Source organism: Notolepis coatsorum (genome assembly GCF_963971535.1).
Source record: "Notolepis coatsorum genome assembly, chromosome: 13".
NCBI classification, from domain to species: domain Eukaryota; kingdom Metazoa; phylum Chordata; class Actinopteri; order Aulopiformes; family Paralepididae; genus Notolepis; species Notolepis coatsorum.
In genome coordinates this window covers 114,970,736-114,985,449 of record NC_140177.1, presented here as the reverse complement: position 1 = coordinate 114,985,449, position 14,714 = coordinate 114,970,736, and the positions used below count along the sequence as shown (strand labels likewise).

Sequence of the window (14,714 nt, the reverse complement as noted above, 5' to 3'; positions counted from 1 at the left end):
TCAGAGCCGATCTTATCACCCTATCTATGCCCCATGACACAGGTGCCAAAATCAAGGCCTGTGGAATAATAGGATGGGGCTTCTCCTCCCGACCCGGAAGATCAAACTGGCGTGACAATGCGTCAGGTTTGATGTTCTTGGAACCGGGCCGATAGGAGATGAAAAATCGAAATCGGGTGAAGAATAACGCCCACCTGGCCTGGCGAGCGTTAAGGCGTTTAGCCCCTTGGATGTAAGCCAAGTTCTTACGATCAGTCCAAACAATGAAAGGATGTGCCGCACCCTCCAACCAATGTCTCCATTCCTCCAGTGCCAACTTGATTGCCAACAACTCCCGATTACCCACGTCGTAGTTACGCTCGGCCGAAGACAGCCGGAGATTAAAAAAAAACGCAAGGATGCACTTTACCATCCTTTAAACATCTCTGAGAGATCACCCCCCCCACCGCGATGTCAGAGGCATCCACCTCCACTATGAACGGAGTCTCTGCATCGTGGTGGATCAGTACAGGGGCGGAGGTAAATCGACGTTTGAGGTAGCAGAAGGCCGCCTCTGCCCTAGGCGACCATCGATATTGGGTCCCACTCTCTTCTTCCTATATATACTCCCCCTAGGCCAGATCTTGGCAAAACATAACATCTCATTCCAATGCTTTGCCGATGACGTGCAGGTCTACCTCCCCTTAAAACCCACCCAAGGGAAAACAATAAAACCACTACTTGACTTCCTGGCAGAAATCAAGTGCTGGGTGTCTGAAAACTCCCTGACACTAAACGAAGGGAAAAATGAGGTCATTGTTTTTAATAGTGCCCCCCCGGCCACCCTCATTGACGCACTTGGTCCCCTGGGTCCAAACCTCTCCACCTCTGTCAGGGACCTCGGGGTCATCTTCGACAGCAATTTTTTATTTGACAAACAGGTCAGCGCCGTAGTCAAAAACTGCTTTTACCACCTTAGACTCCTGGCGAAGACAAAGGCATACCTCTCCCAAAGTAGAGACTAGAGACGGTGATACATGCCTTTGTCACCACTTGCCTCGACTACTGCAATGCCCTTTACACGGGCATAGACAAATCCCTGCTTCGCCGCCTACAACTGGTGCAGAACGCAGCCGCGCGCCTCCTCACCAAAACAAAAAAACATGAACACATCAGCCCAGTTTTGGCCTCGCTCCACTGGCTGCCTGTTCGCTTTAGGTTCAATTTTAAATTAGCCCTAAATGTTTTTAAATCACTAAATGGCACGGCTTCTCCCTATCTGTCTGAGCTCTTGCACCGCCACACCCCCCACGATCCCTCAGATCAGCTGACCAGCTGCTATTGGTGGTGCCTAGAACTAGGCTCAAGACTAGGGGAGACAGAGCTTTCTCCACTGCAGCGCCTAGATTGTGGAACAACCTCCCCCTCAGCGTACGGACCGCCCAGACCGTGCAGGCTTTTAAATCACTTTTAAAAACCTACCTGTTCTCCTTGGCCTTCCCCCCCACTTAATCACTACTAGACCCCTGGCCCTTCTATCCTATTTGTTTTACTATGCCCTACCTGTTTTTATTACTTTCATTGCTTTAATATGTTTTTAATCTTATATCCTGCATCATATTATTTTGTTTTTATTACTTTCATTGCTTTACTATGTTTTTAATCTTATATCTTGCATCACATTCTTTTGTTTTTATCAACCTGCCTGTGAAGCACTTTGGTGCCAGCTGCCACTGCCTGGAAATGTGCTATATAAATAAAATTGACTTGACTTGACTTGACTAGAGGTTTGACGTAGTCTTGCCAATGGCTTTTCTTCTGATTATCCAGGGTGCCCAGCATATTAAGCAGGGTCCTGTTGAAGCATTCAACTGGGTTTCCCCTTGGATGGTACGGGGTAGTTCATATTTTTTGATGCCGGCTAGCTCACACAGCTCTTTAATTGTGCGGGACTGGAAATCCGCACCTTGGTCGCTGTGGAGCTTCTCCGGGATACCATAGTGGACAATGAAGTGGTCCTATAGGCATTTAGCGACTGTCCGCACTTTTTTATTTGTGGTAGGGATCGCTATTGCGTATTTCGTAAAGTGGTCCGTAATGACCAAGATGTCTTTTGTGTTACTGGAGTCTGGTTCCAGGCTGAGAAAGTCCATGCACAGCAACTCAAGTGGTCATGTGGCTGTGATGTTCACCAACAAGGCAGCTTTCTCTTGTGGAACTTTACGCCGTACACATCGGTTGCAGGTCCTGATCTTTGTTTCTACTTCAGCTGACATTTTGGGCCAATAGAATCGCTTTCAGACGAGGTCTAGGGTTCGGTCCACGTCCATGTGGCACATGTCATCGTGAAGGCTCTTTAAAACCCTTAGGAGTCTGAGCTCAAGAGCTCCTCCTCCTCAGAATGTCCCCCTTTTTTTGTTACATAATATAAAATTACAGATTCATACCTTCAAAGTAAGCCATCAAATTTTGCGGATAGTTTTCAATCATTGTCCTATCAAACATTCTGGTAAAATCCTAACTACATTCCAGAACAGGAGTTTGAAAGGATTCAAGTGAATTCAGCTATCTGATGAAAAAACTACACTCCCAGAATTCAATGTGATCAATGTTACTAGACCAATTCACACCTGGAACAAAGGCCCAGTTTCTAGTCTGTCGTTCCTTTGTTATTCCAATGAATGGACCCAGCAGGAGGCCTAGCCCTAGAGTGACACACAAGCTAGATAGCATATTATATGACCATGCCTAAAACCTATAGGTAGAGATTGATCGACAGTAGCTATAGTACACATTAAATCTTGCCAAATGGGAACAAATACACTCGGGAATAGTGTTAATTTGACACTGCAATATTTACTGGTGGTGGGGCTGATCTCTAACAATGACGAGAAAGCCTATCGGGAGGAGGTTGATGTACTGGCATGCCTAGCTAAGGAAGTTCAGAGTATCGGGGAAGATACTCCACCCCTTCTATTCCGGGGCTGTAGAGAGCATTCTGACTGGAAACATCACTGCCTGGTATGGAAACAGCACAGCCCAGGACAGGAAGGCACTCCAGAGAGTGGTGCGCTCAGCTGAGCGTACTACGTGTATTGCACTACCACCCCTGCAGGCCTACAGCAACACACACTTTGATTTGATGCCATGTATACACACACTAGATAGACAGAGGTTTAGATATTTATATAGATATATAATAGTATAGTAAGAGAGAGAGAGAGAGAGAGAGAGAGAGAGAGAGAGAGAGAGAGAGAGAGAGAGAGAGAGAGAGAGACAGAGAGAGAGACAGAGAGAGAGAGAGAGAGAGAGAGAGAGAGAGAGAGAGAGAGAGAGAGAGAAAGAAAGAAGAGAGAGAGAGAGAGAGAGAGAGAGAGAGAGAGAGAGAGAGAGAGAGAGAGAGAGAGAGAGAGAGAGAAAGAAAGAGAGAGAGATACAGAGATATAGACAGAGAGAGACATTTATAATAATTAAATTTTTTTGTATTTCATTTTTTTATAATTTTTTAAACAAACATATAAACAAACATGACAACACACGATAAGATATACAAGCATTATTAACAGTGCACATCACATACATTTATAATAATTATATTATTAATTACAGTTTTTCTCAGTCACTTTGGTGCATTTCTCACATCACCATTTACTTTTGCACAACAGTTAGTGCATTTCTCAAAAAAATTAGTACAAACTGCAAAACCTAGTTGATAACCTGCAAAAGCGTGTCACTTGCTCAAAATGGATAGTTCCTTCTTCAAAAGCAAGTATTCATGTCAATGAAAGTGTCACTGTCATCAAAATGAAAAGTCCTGACACCATTGTTTATGAACAACATAGTCAAATGGCTTTGTCATGTTTTCATTATGACAGATCACTCTGTAAGTGTTTTCCAATGCAAAAAAATTTGATATTGGTGACACTACCTGAAAATGCTCAAGACAGCACTATACACTATTTGCACAGCCATTCAAAATCTACAGTTACACATTACTGTACACACTGTACACATTGTAATATATCCTCCTTGTTGGTCTGGGACATCAATGGTTGCTCTCTGTCCAATGTGATTTTTTCCACGCCGTCTACCTTTTGCCAGATTGAAACCCGCCTCATCAACGTATAATGTGTGCAGCGGTTCCCTGGTACACGCTTTATCCCAGAAGAGAGAGAGAGATAAAAACTATAAACTTTTCCTGTGTAACATAATGCATTTTGGACAACATATTGTACAGTATGAACTGTCATGTAAGTGTACTGCATGGCACTACACAAAGTAACCAGTTTACAGCACTGAACATTAGAGTATGCATAGAACACATAAATGTTTTACTTGTGCATACTGGTGGCGGATCTCCTTCACTTTGTTCCAGTCAAATGGCTACTCATTTGTCAATTGTACTACAATTGTTTCATGTGTTGTGTATTATCAAAATAAAACATGTAAAATCTAAAGGAAATGTACATGTGCAGGGAATCTTGCTGTTGTAAGTGGTAATCAACAGGGGCGATAGGGGCTCAGGAAGTGAAGTGGGTGTCTGTTGATTTGGCACAAAGCCTAAAGATAGCAGAAACAGTTGACCATGCCTAAGGCCACTGTGGTAGAAATGACCTCCCCCGGCTCAAGCAGCACATTCTGGAAGCAGAAGGACACCAGTCACACATTAACTTTAGAACAGATAGACTGGACAGTTTGAGACCTTGAGGCAATAGGTAGAACAGATGGCTTTGCCAGATAGGTTAGTTATAAACCATAGAGAAACACTGAACGCAACTATAAGGGAGGTCAGCAGATACTTCCAAGGATGGCCTTAGGTTAAACATTGCAACACACATGGCCAAAAGTAAGGATTATAGTATTTGAACAGCTGCAACAATCAGCCATCCTGAAGAACAGGGCCTGTGACAAAACAGATCTGGGTTCAGTAAGGACCAGAGAATAATAACCTAGATTATACTAGAACAAGAAAACATATTGAGCTATTAAGAGTTAAATGAGGCTACAACTGATAGAATCACATTAGCAAATAAGTTAGAATGCCTGAGTACACTGTAAAAAAAAAATCGGTAAAAAAAAGGTAAAAGTCTGGCAGCTTGGCGGCAGAGATTTAGTGTAAAATTTACATTGCAATACCCTAATTAAAATAAAGTGGAAAAGCAATAAATTTACAGATAATTCTGTTTATTATTTGAGAACCCGAGAACAGAGAATCACTGTTAATTGACAGGTTAGGTTCAGCAGTGAAACACTGTTATTTTACAGGTTTTTTCCTACATTATTATGATCAAACACCTTCAATAAAGTGACAGAACTTAAAGTTCAGCAGTGAAACACTGTTATTTCACAAGTTTTCCCTACATTTACGATGAAACTCCTTCAATTAAGTGACATAACTCAAAGTTCAGCAGTGAAACACTGTTATTTCACAGGTCTTTCCTAAATTATTACGATCAAACTCCTTCAATAAAGTGACAGAACTTAAAGTTCAGCAGTGAAACACTGTTATTTCACAGGTTTTTCCTAAATTATTATGATCAAACTCCTTCAATAAAGTGACAGAAATTAAAGTTCAGCAGTGAAACACTGTTATTTTACATGTTTTCCCAGAATTATTACAATCAAACTCCTTCAATTAAGTGACAGAACTCAAAGTTCAGCAGTGAAACACTGTTATTTTACATGTTTTCCCAGAATTATTACAATCAAACTCCTTCAATTAAGTGACAGAACTCAAAGTTCAGCAGTGAAACACTGTTATTTTACATGTTTTCCCATAATTATTACAATCAAACTCCTTCAATTAAGTGACAGAACTCAAAGTTCAGCAGTGAAACACTGTTATTTTACATGTTTTCCCATAATTATTACAATCAAACTCCTTCAATTAAGTGACAGAACACAAAGTTCAGCAGTGAAACACTGTTATTTCACAGGTTTTTCCTCAATTATTACGATCAAACTCCTTCAATAAAGTGACAGAACTTAAAGTTCAGCAGTGAAACACTGTTATTTTACAGGTTTTCCCATAATTATTACAATCAAACTCCTTCAATTAAGTGACAGAACTCAAAGTTCAGCAGTGAAAGACTGTTATTTCACAGGTTTTTCCTAAATTATTACGATCAAACTCCTTCAATAAAGTGACAGAACTTAAAGTTCAGCAGTGAAACACTGTTATTTCACAGGTTTTTCCTCAATTATTACAATCAAACTCCTTCAATAAAGTGACAGAACTTAAAGTTCAGCAGTGAAACACTGTTATTTTACAGGTTTTCCCATAATTATTACAATCAAACTCCTTCAATTAAGTGACAGAACTCAAAGTTCAGCAGTGAAAGACTGTTATTTCACAGATTTTTCCTAAATTATTACGATCAAACTCCTTCAATAAAGTGACAGAACTCAAAGTTCAGCAGTGAAAGACTGTTATTTCACAGGTTTTTCCTAAATTATTACGATCAAACTCCTTCAATAAAGTGACAGAACTTAAAGTTCAGCAGTGAAACACTGTTATTTCACAGGTTTTTCCTAAATTATTACGATCAAACTCCTTCAATAAAGTGACAGAACTTAAAGTTCAGCAGTGAAACACTGTTATTTCACAGGTTTTTCCTCAATTATTACAATCAAACTCCTTCAATAAAGTGACAGAACTTAAAGTTCAGCAGTGAAACACTGTTATTTTACAGGTTTTCCCATAATTATTACAATCAAACTCCTTCAATTAAGTGACAGAACTTAAAGTTCAGCAGTGAAACACTGTTATTTCACAGGTTTTTCCTCAAATATTACAATCAAACTCCTTCAATAAAGTGACAGAACTTAAAGTTCAGCAGTGAAACACTGTTATTTTACAGGTTTTCCCATAATTATTACAATCAAACTCCTTCAATTAAGTGACAGAACTCAAAGTTCAGCAGAGAAACACTTTTATTGTACAGATTGTTAGAAACAAAAAGCTTCAAGTGTTAACAAACGATCAGGATTGTAAAACTGCTTTATTTTGGAAGCAAGTGTGCTGTATAAAACAGATTCAAATGATTTAAAACTTTAGCTTGCAGTGTTTGTTCAAATATAATGTTTAAATACAGTATGTAAAGTTAAAAACCTATAGAAGTACAATCTAAACACTATTTATGGATCAATATGCATGGCAGCTGCCACCATTGGTGTGTGAATGTGTGTGAATAGGTGAATGAGAGGCCATACGCGCTTTGGATAAAAGCGCTATTGCTATATAAGTGCAGTCCATTGAACATAACATAATGGCCAAGTAGTAAATTAAACTTTATGTCCACAATTCTGAACTATCCCTTCAATGTCATCAGATGATTTCAACTTTTAAAAGCGGAGAAAGCAACATATTGTGCTGTTGAACCGAGGGGGTTGTGGTCAGGTCTACAGTTTTTTAGCTTTACCATTTCAGTTTTATATTGTTTGCCACAATATTCTCCCGACCCCTGGGGGCTCCATAATATATGTGAACATTATACTGTTTAATTCAGAATCCCAACTATACAGTGTATTACTAAGTAAAAATCAAAACATACCACACCACAAAAGGTCAATGAATCAGTGGCACAAGTGAAGAGCAGATAAGGAACAATCCTCCAGATTGGCAGTAATCAGCTGGATCCTTGGTGCATGGTGCATCTGGGAAAATGAAAAAAAAGGACACTATGATTCACTGGAAAGTCCGGGACTGTACATTAGGAGGGGGTGGGTGGTAGGAAAAAAGGTGGGGAGGAGACTGTCTACAGATACACCTGTGTGATGTTGCTACGGAGTTAAGCTAATAAACGTATACTATACTCACAACCACAGCAGGGGACACAACTATTTTGTTACCCTGCCATGTGGCGGACAGACCTCGCAAATGTCACTCGCCCAATAGCCTCCAGCTGCAACCACTCGAGTCCCTGAGTGATGACTGCTTGGTGCCGCCTCGGTAGAAAAAATTCCCTTTTCATGATATTTGGCGCCTCTGATTGGCTCAATTTTGTTTCAATCTGTATGCATCTACAAATCATATTATACCAGGTAGTCAATTCCGTTAGACTGCGAATCAAATTGACGGATCTCCCCAATCAAATTGACGGAAATCCGTCTTGAGACGGAACACTTTAATGCCTGCATTCAACATCGATTATCTATTGTTCAGGATGTAGGAACGTTATACTTTTTCATTCATACAAAAATACAAAAATACCTTCTAGAATATAAGTATGTTTTATCATTTCCTGTAGTAATTCCTAGAACGTGAGTTATAGACCTAAATGCATCGATTGCCGTTTATTCCCTAGACACGCTATATTAAAAAATTCAACTGTATATGATCGTATACGTTATGCGTCATCATGCACGGAGGAAAGGGGGGGGGGGCGGCGTTTATAATTACGTGATCGTCAGTAAATGCTTTATGTAGTATGGGTGATATATTGATCAGATGGTTTGCAGTGAAATGAATAAATTGGGCTGAAAATAACCAGGGTTTAGCCCAGTCAGATTTAAGGCTTTTTAATGCCAATCAGAATTAAATTTAATACCAATTTCACGATAACAAAATGGCAAAAATCATGGGTACTCTCAGTACTCATTCAAGGGTACTACGACTATGCCTGCACCTCATGGTACCAAAGCACCTCAAAGGCACTAAGAACAAGATTACAAACATCACAAAACAAACTGGTCAGACTACTGCTTAACCTCACTCCTAAAACCCACTTTACCCCTGCCCACATTCAAAACCGCTCTTAAAGAGCACCTACGGGAGACTGCAATTCGAAACTGGCCACCGTAAATGTCCACCCCCCCCCCCCCCTCCTCCTCCTAATGTACAGTCTCATCCCCATCATATATATATAATATTTTCTGTTAGGATCTCTGGGTAACAGTACTGTATATTATTTGCATATCGTATATGTCACAAATGTAACAGTACTACAGTATATACCTGTATGTCATGTATGTCCCTATGCCATAAATGTCATGATGTCATGTATGTTTTTACTGTATTTATTTCTGTATATGTTCGGACAGAGATACGGGATGGTTTGAAAGCTCGGCGTTGCTAATAAATATTTTTTATATTTTTTTATAAACTGCTCAAAGCGGCATTATTTCCGCCGTTGGGTGATCACAGCACCTGCGCACCATCCCGTATCTCTGTCCGAAACCCTCGTGCAACTGTGAGCACATTTGTAATGTCTCTGTGATACTTGTATAACGAACGGTTCGGCCAGAACCAGTCCTTCAGGGTAAATCTAGGTTGGTTTCCCATTGAGGAGCAAGTGACTGTGGATTCACTCGGTGCAGCACAGTCACGAAAGGGGCTAGTATGGACCCTGATGTAAACAAGACAAACGTCTTTCTCTGGTCTGCATCACCTTAACAATTGTGTGTATTGAGCCGTACTGTATTGTACCCATTCTGCAATCTGTTAAATAAAGTTTTCATTCATTCATTCAGCCAGCCGCCGCGCTCACTGGGGCTATTGATAGCGTCAATTAATTGTTGTTGTTGTTGGTACTGCCGCTGCGGATGTGAACGGGGCCGGAGGGGCTTTGGGAGGATGGGAAAGTTATTATTATTATTATTATAATAGTAATTGGCTATCATACGTGCCTAGCTAGCGTTAGCTAAAAGAGCCCTCGCAGTGAAGTTATTATTATTATAGCTATCATACTGCAATATAAACTGAGTTTTATAGTGAAAAGAGCAGCTTTATTTTGGTCAAGATTGAAGGCTCTACATTGCAGGAAATTGCACATACAGGTGTTCATTAAATGTAAAAAAAATAAAATAAAAAAAAAAGAATAAAAAAGAATCTTGCACCCCCACTTTCAACTATAACTAGGCGGCCATGGGTGTATATATGAATTTTGAATGCCATGGCGAAAAAATTCAATATTGATCTCAATAACGCTGTACAGCGATATCCAATAGGGTCCAGCTGCAGACTCGGAGCCTCGGTCCAGATTGGAACTTCCGCCCTGCCACAGGACTATTACTCCTGTGACAGGGCAATGCGCTGATTGGCGGAAAGTACGGAAGTATCTCGAAGTACGTCTGACGTATCTCGAATTACGTCTGACGTTTCTCTACGTTAGCGAACATTAAACGTTGTATTCATAAAATAATATAAATTCAGCAGCATGGGGAGGGCCGGGGGGAGGGGAGGTACAGGTAGTAGAAGACATAGTTATAGTACAGTGGAGAAGTAAAAATAGAATAAAAAGGCAGTGGAAACAATATACAATATTATTAACTCTAATAATAACACGCCACGCGGGCTCATTATAATACGAGAGCCGTGGGTCTGCATTGTATAGAGCGGATCCCCCGGCCGTATTCAAGCGCTGGAGCGCTTTGCCATGGATAAAACTGTATTAATATAGTAGTAATAATAGTAGTTGGCTAGTTGCGCGCTTCTGGCCACCTCCCGCAGTGCGCGCATACACACATACTGTCTGTAGCCTATACAGTACGTGCAAAATTAGTTGTCAAGAGCCAATCGCACAGGTTGCCTCATCTCATCTGGCTCTGCAAATAGATCTAGAGTCTGAATATCATATATAGCCTGCTGATGATCTCTCTCAAATCCATTCTGAGAACGGAATGCAGTGCCTGCGACGCGGGTCTTGATTGATTGATTGATTGATTGATTGAAAATTGTATTAACAGATCATGCTGGACCTACAAAAGGCCTTTGACACTGTCAATCACTCCATTCTTGATTGAACATTTTATTAACAGATTGCAGAATGGGTACAGTACAGTACAGCTCAATACACACAATTGTTAAGGGGATGCAGACCAGAGAAAGACTTTCGCCTTGGGGGGGGGGGGTCGGGTAGGAGGGGTGGGTGGGTGGGGGACACTGTACAACTGTACAAGCAAAACTGTACATTGGAATATTGACAAAACCATACTTGGTCATTTACTGTACATTGGAGGGGGTTGGGTTACAACACAGGAGCAGAGTATAAACAACAGTACAGGAATGAGAAACAGTACTGTACTGTTGTTTATACTCTGCTCCTGTGTTGTAACCCAACCCCCTCCAATGTACAGTAAATGCGCTGAGAATGTTAGTTATTATGTTCTCAATGCCCTTGCATTGTATGAGTTGTGTGGACGCGTTTGCTAGTTCTAGTGCTATCCCTTTGTACATTGTGGCTGTGTCTGACAAAAGTTAACAATAAATAATGGTATTAGGAATACATTTGCCTCCTGCGTGAACTGTGCATAGCTGAATAGACTGTATTTTAACACCGGTCATATGGTGGTACTTGGAGAGCCAGCTACATTCTCAGGTGGTACTTGGTGTAAAAAGTTTGAGAACCACTGATCTATCATGTATAAAATTCAACTCACAATTCTACATGGGCTTCAGGTGGTGGTCTGCGTCTTCAGGTGGTGACATACTTCCCGCAACTGGCGAAGAATCTCTGAAATATTGGATTGTTTGACAGTGACACACAACAGAATATTATTTTATGCCTGAATTTCCCCAAAATGGCTAATTGGACAGCACTTCTCCACCATCAGTGGCTATACGTGTCAGATAGGTGCAGATAGGAGAATCTGTCTGAATGACAAAGAAATCGCTTAACTCTCCCTCCCTCGGCCGCTATTGGCGCGACGGTGTAGCTGTCATTCCTATATGGCTATGACTATGAGCCCAGATGCAACGAGTAATTGTCTACTCAAAATCAACTAAGTGTCATGATTACGTCATTACAACCTGGGACTTGGATGGGAGAGCAGGAAAGATCCAATGTCTTCAGTCAAAAATCCGCCAATCAATGCAAAGGTAAACATACGTCTTTAGAGACGTTTTATATAAGAATAAACACCAGTGAACTTGTGTATAAAATTCAACTCACGCTACAGGCAGTCTCTGCCTGCGTGCAACTGCTGGTCTCTGGTGGTAATTCAGGAATGGCTTCAAGTTCCTCTGGCGAAGAATCTCTGAAATATTGAATACGACAATAAAAATGTTATGCCAGTGAGAGAGGGAGACGGAGATAGAGGGAGAGACAGACATAGCACTGCTGTGTCATCAAATGACAAAGGCTTTGGCAATGTAGGTGTTGTGTGAAGTGGAGGGGGTCGAGGTGAGAGAGACAGAAAGACAGAGATGAAAACACAGATAAAGGTGTGAAGTTTGAAGTGGGGTGAGAGAGACAGACAATATTGAATTGAAAGATAATACTTACTGAGCTGAATCAATGGCAGTGTGGTAATAGGGGCTGGAGTTATACATTGGCATTCCTAGAGAAAGAGCAACATAATTAACAAAATAAGGAAAAAATAAGCACCATCAAAGTAGTTATCAATGAGCACCATATAACCTACAGTAGCAAGTGTACCTAGCTCCATATACCTAGCGCATGTCTGGTGGTAAAAACAAAACATGATTTGAGAATGTGTTAGTTAACTCACCTTGATAGCGGCGATGATTGCCAGCGAATTCTAAAAAGAAGACGATCAAAATATTCAAAAAACCTTGTATGCAATTTATCAAGACTGTGTATATTATATATATATATATATATGTTTAGAGTAGCAGGAGCTAGAAGTTCAAATATGTCAGTGTTTCAAAGCCCCATTTTTTATATATAACAAAAGGCAGAATGAACATCACTGCCGCCCTGCTGGATTAAATTCTGAATTGCAGGTAGGCCTGAATAAGTATTTACTGTGCAAAATAACCAAAACCAGATAAATAATATCTGTTTTTTTATGAAGCACAGATCATGTTAATTAAGTATTCTGAGTCTGAGCAGACAGAAAACCATCTTACCCTCAGCAAGGGATTACTTTGTGCTGAAGACCCACAATGCAACACAACAACTGCAAGCTAAAATGCCTCACATACAAAACGAAATAAAATAGAGCCATGGCTGTGTCCCAAGTTTAACACAATTGAACTATAATAAAGTATTTGTTAACACTAGTTACAACAATGCTTATGTAACTATTAAAAGCGTACATTTTAATCACGAAACAAAATGGCAGAATAACGTTAGCTAGCATGCTAGCTAGCTAACGTTAGTAGCTATAATAATATGCATCACTATTTGCTCAAACAAGCTCCAAACTATTTGCCACGGCACAGAGATAACATTTAGTCAAACGATAACAGCCCGGTGATGGTATCTGAACGGAATCATACTATTCCCATAAGAACTCACTTACCAGTTAAGTATACCATCTAGCATGTTAGCTAATAATGCTAACAAGCTTCGTTCTAGCCTACTAGTTGCCACCACGGTAATAATTCACAAAGTAGCATGTAGTCAAACGATGACAGCAAGATTATGGTATGTGAATGGCATAATACATAATATTGTCAATGACTTACCAAGGAGTTTGGCTCAGACTATTTGTCAAGCCAGTCAGTGAAGACACCATCCATCGCGCCCAGGGGCGGACCTTCCTACAGGCGATATAGGCGGTCGCCTAGAGCGCCACCCAGAGGGGGGCGCCAAAAAAAAAAAAAAAAAAAAAAAAAAAAAATTTTTTTTTTTTTTGTGCAGTTTTGGCGCCCCCCTCTATATCGGCAACCATTATTTTTACATAAAAAAAATTCTAACATAAGGGAAAATGAGCCAAAAATCTAAAACGGTCGGTCGGTCTGAGCCTCAGCTTTAGGTGTTCACAGTCAGAACATGCTAGAGCGCTGTGCATTGATGGGTATCGGTCAAGTGTTTATAGAATTGAGCGTTGAGGAAAGAAAGACTAACGTTAGAGAACTATGAAGAGGCAAAAGCCATAAAAAAATTAAAAAAAAAAATTACAAGAAAGAAAAAAAAAATTTCAAAAAAAAGTGGTGAATCTCGCCTAGGGCGCCAAATGTGCTAGGTCCGCCCCTGATCGCGCCAAAGTGTTTGAATACCTCAAGTCCCGTGAGATCTTCTAGGTCTCGCGAGTTGCTTAGGACTATACCCTCTCGAAGGGGAGGGGGAGGAGGGGAGGGGGAATCTACTAAATTGATTCAACGACAGTTTTTCAAATGTTGAAACAGTATCTGTAATTAAATATTGAATCAACATAGCTTTTTCAACCTCAACCAAAAATAACCAATCTGACTGTACATTGGAGGTGGTTGGGTGGGTGGGGGGGTTGGGTAGGAGGGGTGGGTGGGGGACACTGTACAACTGTACATAAATATTACAGTGACAGTCCAGTTGAGTTAATGGATGGAGGGGGGGGGGGGGGCGTTGACTTGCAACGGATGGACTATAGTGCAGCAATGCAAGTTCAATTCACAGTTATTACTACAGACCGGTGGCACTCACCTCTGTGGTCATGAAATGTTTCGAGAGGCTGGTCAAGGACCACATTTGTGCCTCCCTCCCCAGTGATATGGACCCTATGCAATTTGCATACAGGACAAACAGGTCCACTGACGACGCGGTCTCCCAGGTACTGCACAGCACCCTCTCTCACCTTGACCGTCAGAAGGGGGGCTATGTGAGACTGTTGTTCATACAGCTCAGCGTTCAACACCATAGTCCCCATCACCAGACTGGTGGACAAGCTGATCGAGCTGGGTCTGAGCTCCGCCCTGAGCGCCTGGGTACTGGACTTTCTGAGTGAAAGACCCAGGCGGTCAGGGTGGGGAGTCAGACCTCCAACACCATCACCCAATTCAATTTCATCAATTTCATCTCTGTGCGTCAGAGTTAATTTTTTTACAGAGCGCTAGCTGCTCCCTACTTCCA

At 41.0% G+C, this 14,714-nt stretch overlaps 1 long non-coding RNA gene across 1 annotated transcript; it reads right to left on the bottom strand.

Annotated features, from left to right (window-relative positions):
- Nucleotides 1-11,358: 11,358 nt before the first annotated feature.
- On the bottom strand, nt 11,359-13,410 carry LOC311239675. Its single transcript, XR_014620448.1, has 5 exons — nt 13,352-13,410; nt 12,430-12,459; nt 12,204-12,258; nt 11,871-11,955; nt 11,359-11,432 (listed from the first exon to the last, which is right to left on the bottom strand). It is a non-coding gene; the product is annotated as an uncharacterized lncRNA (long non-coding RNA).
- Nucleotides 13,411-14,714: the final 1,304 nt, after the last annotated feature.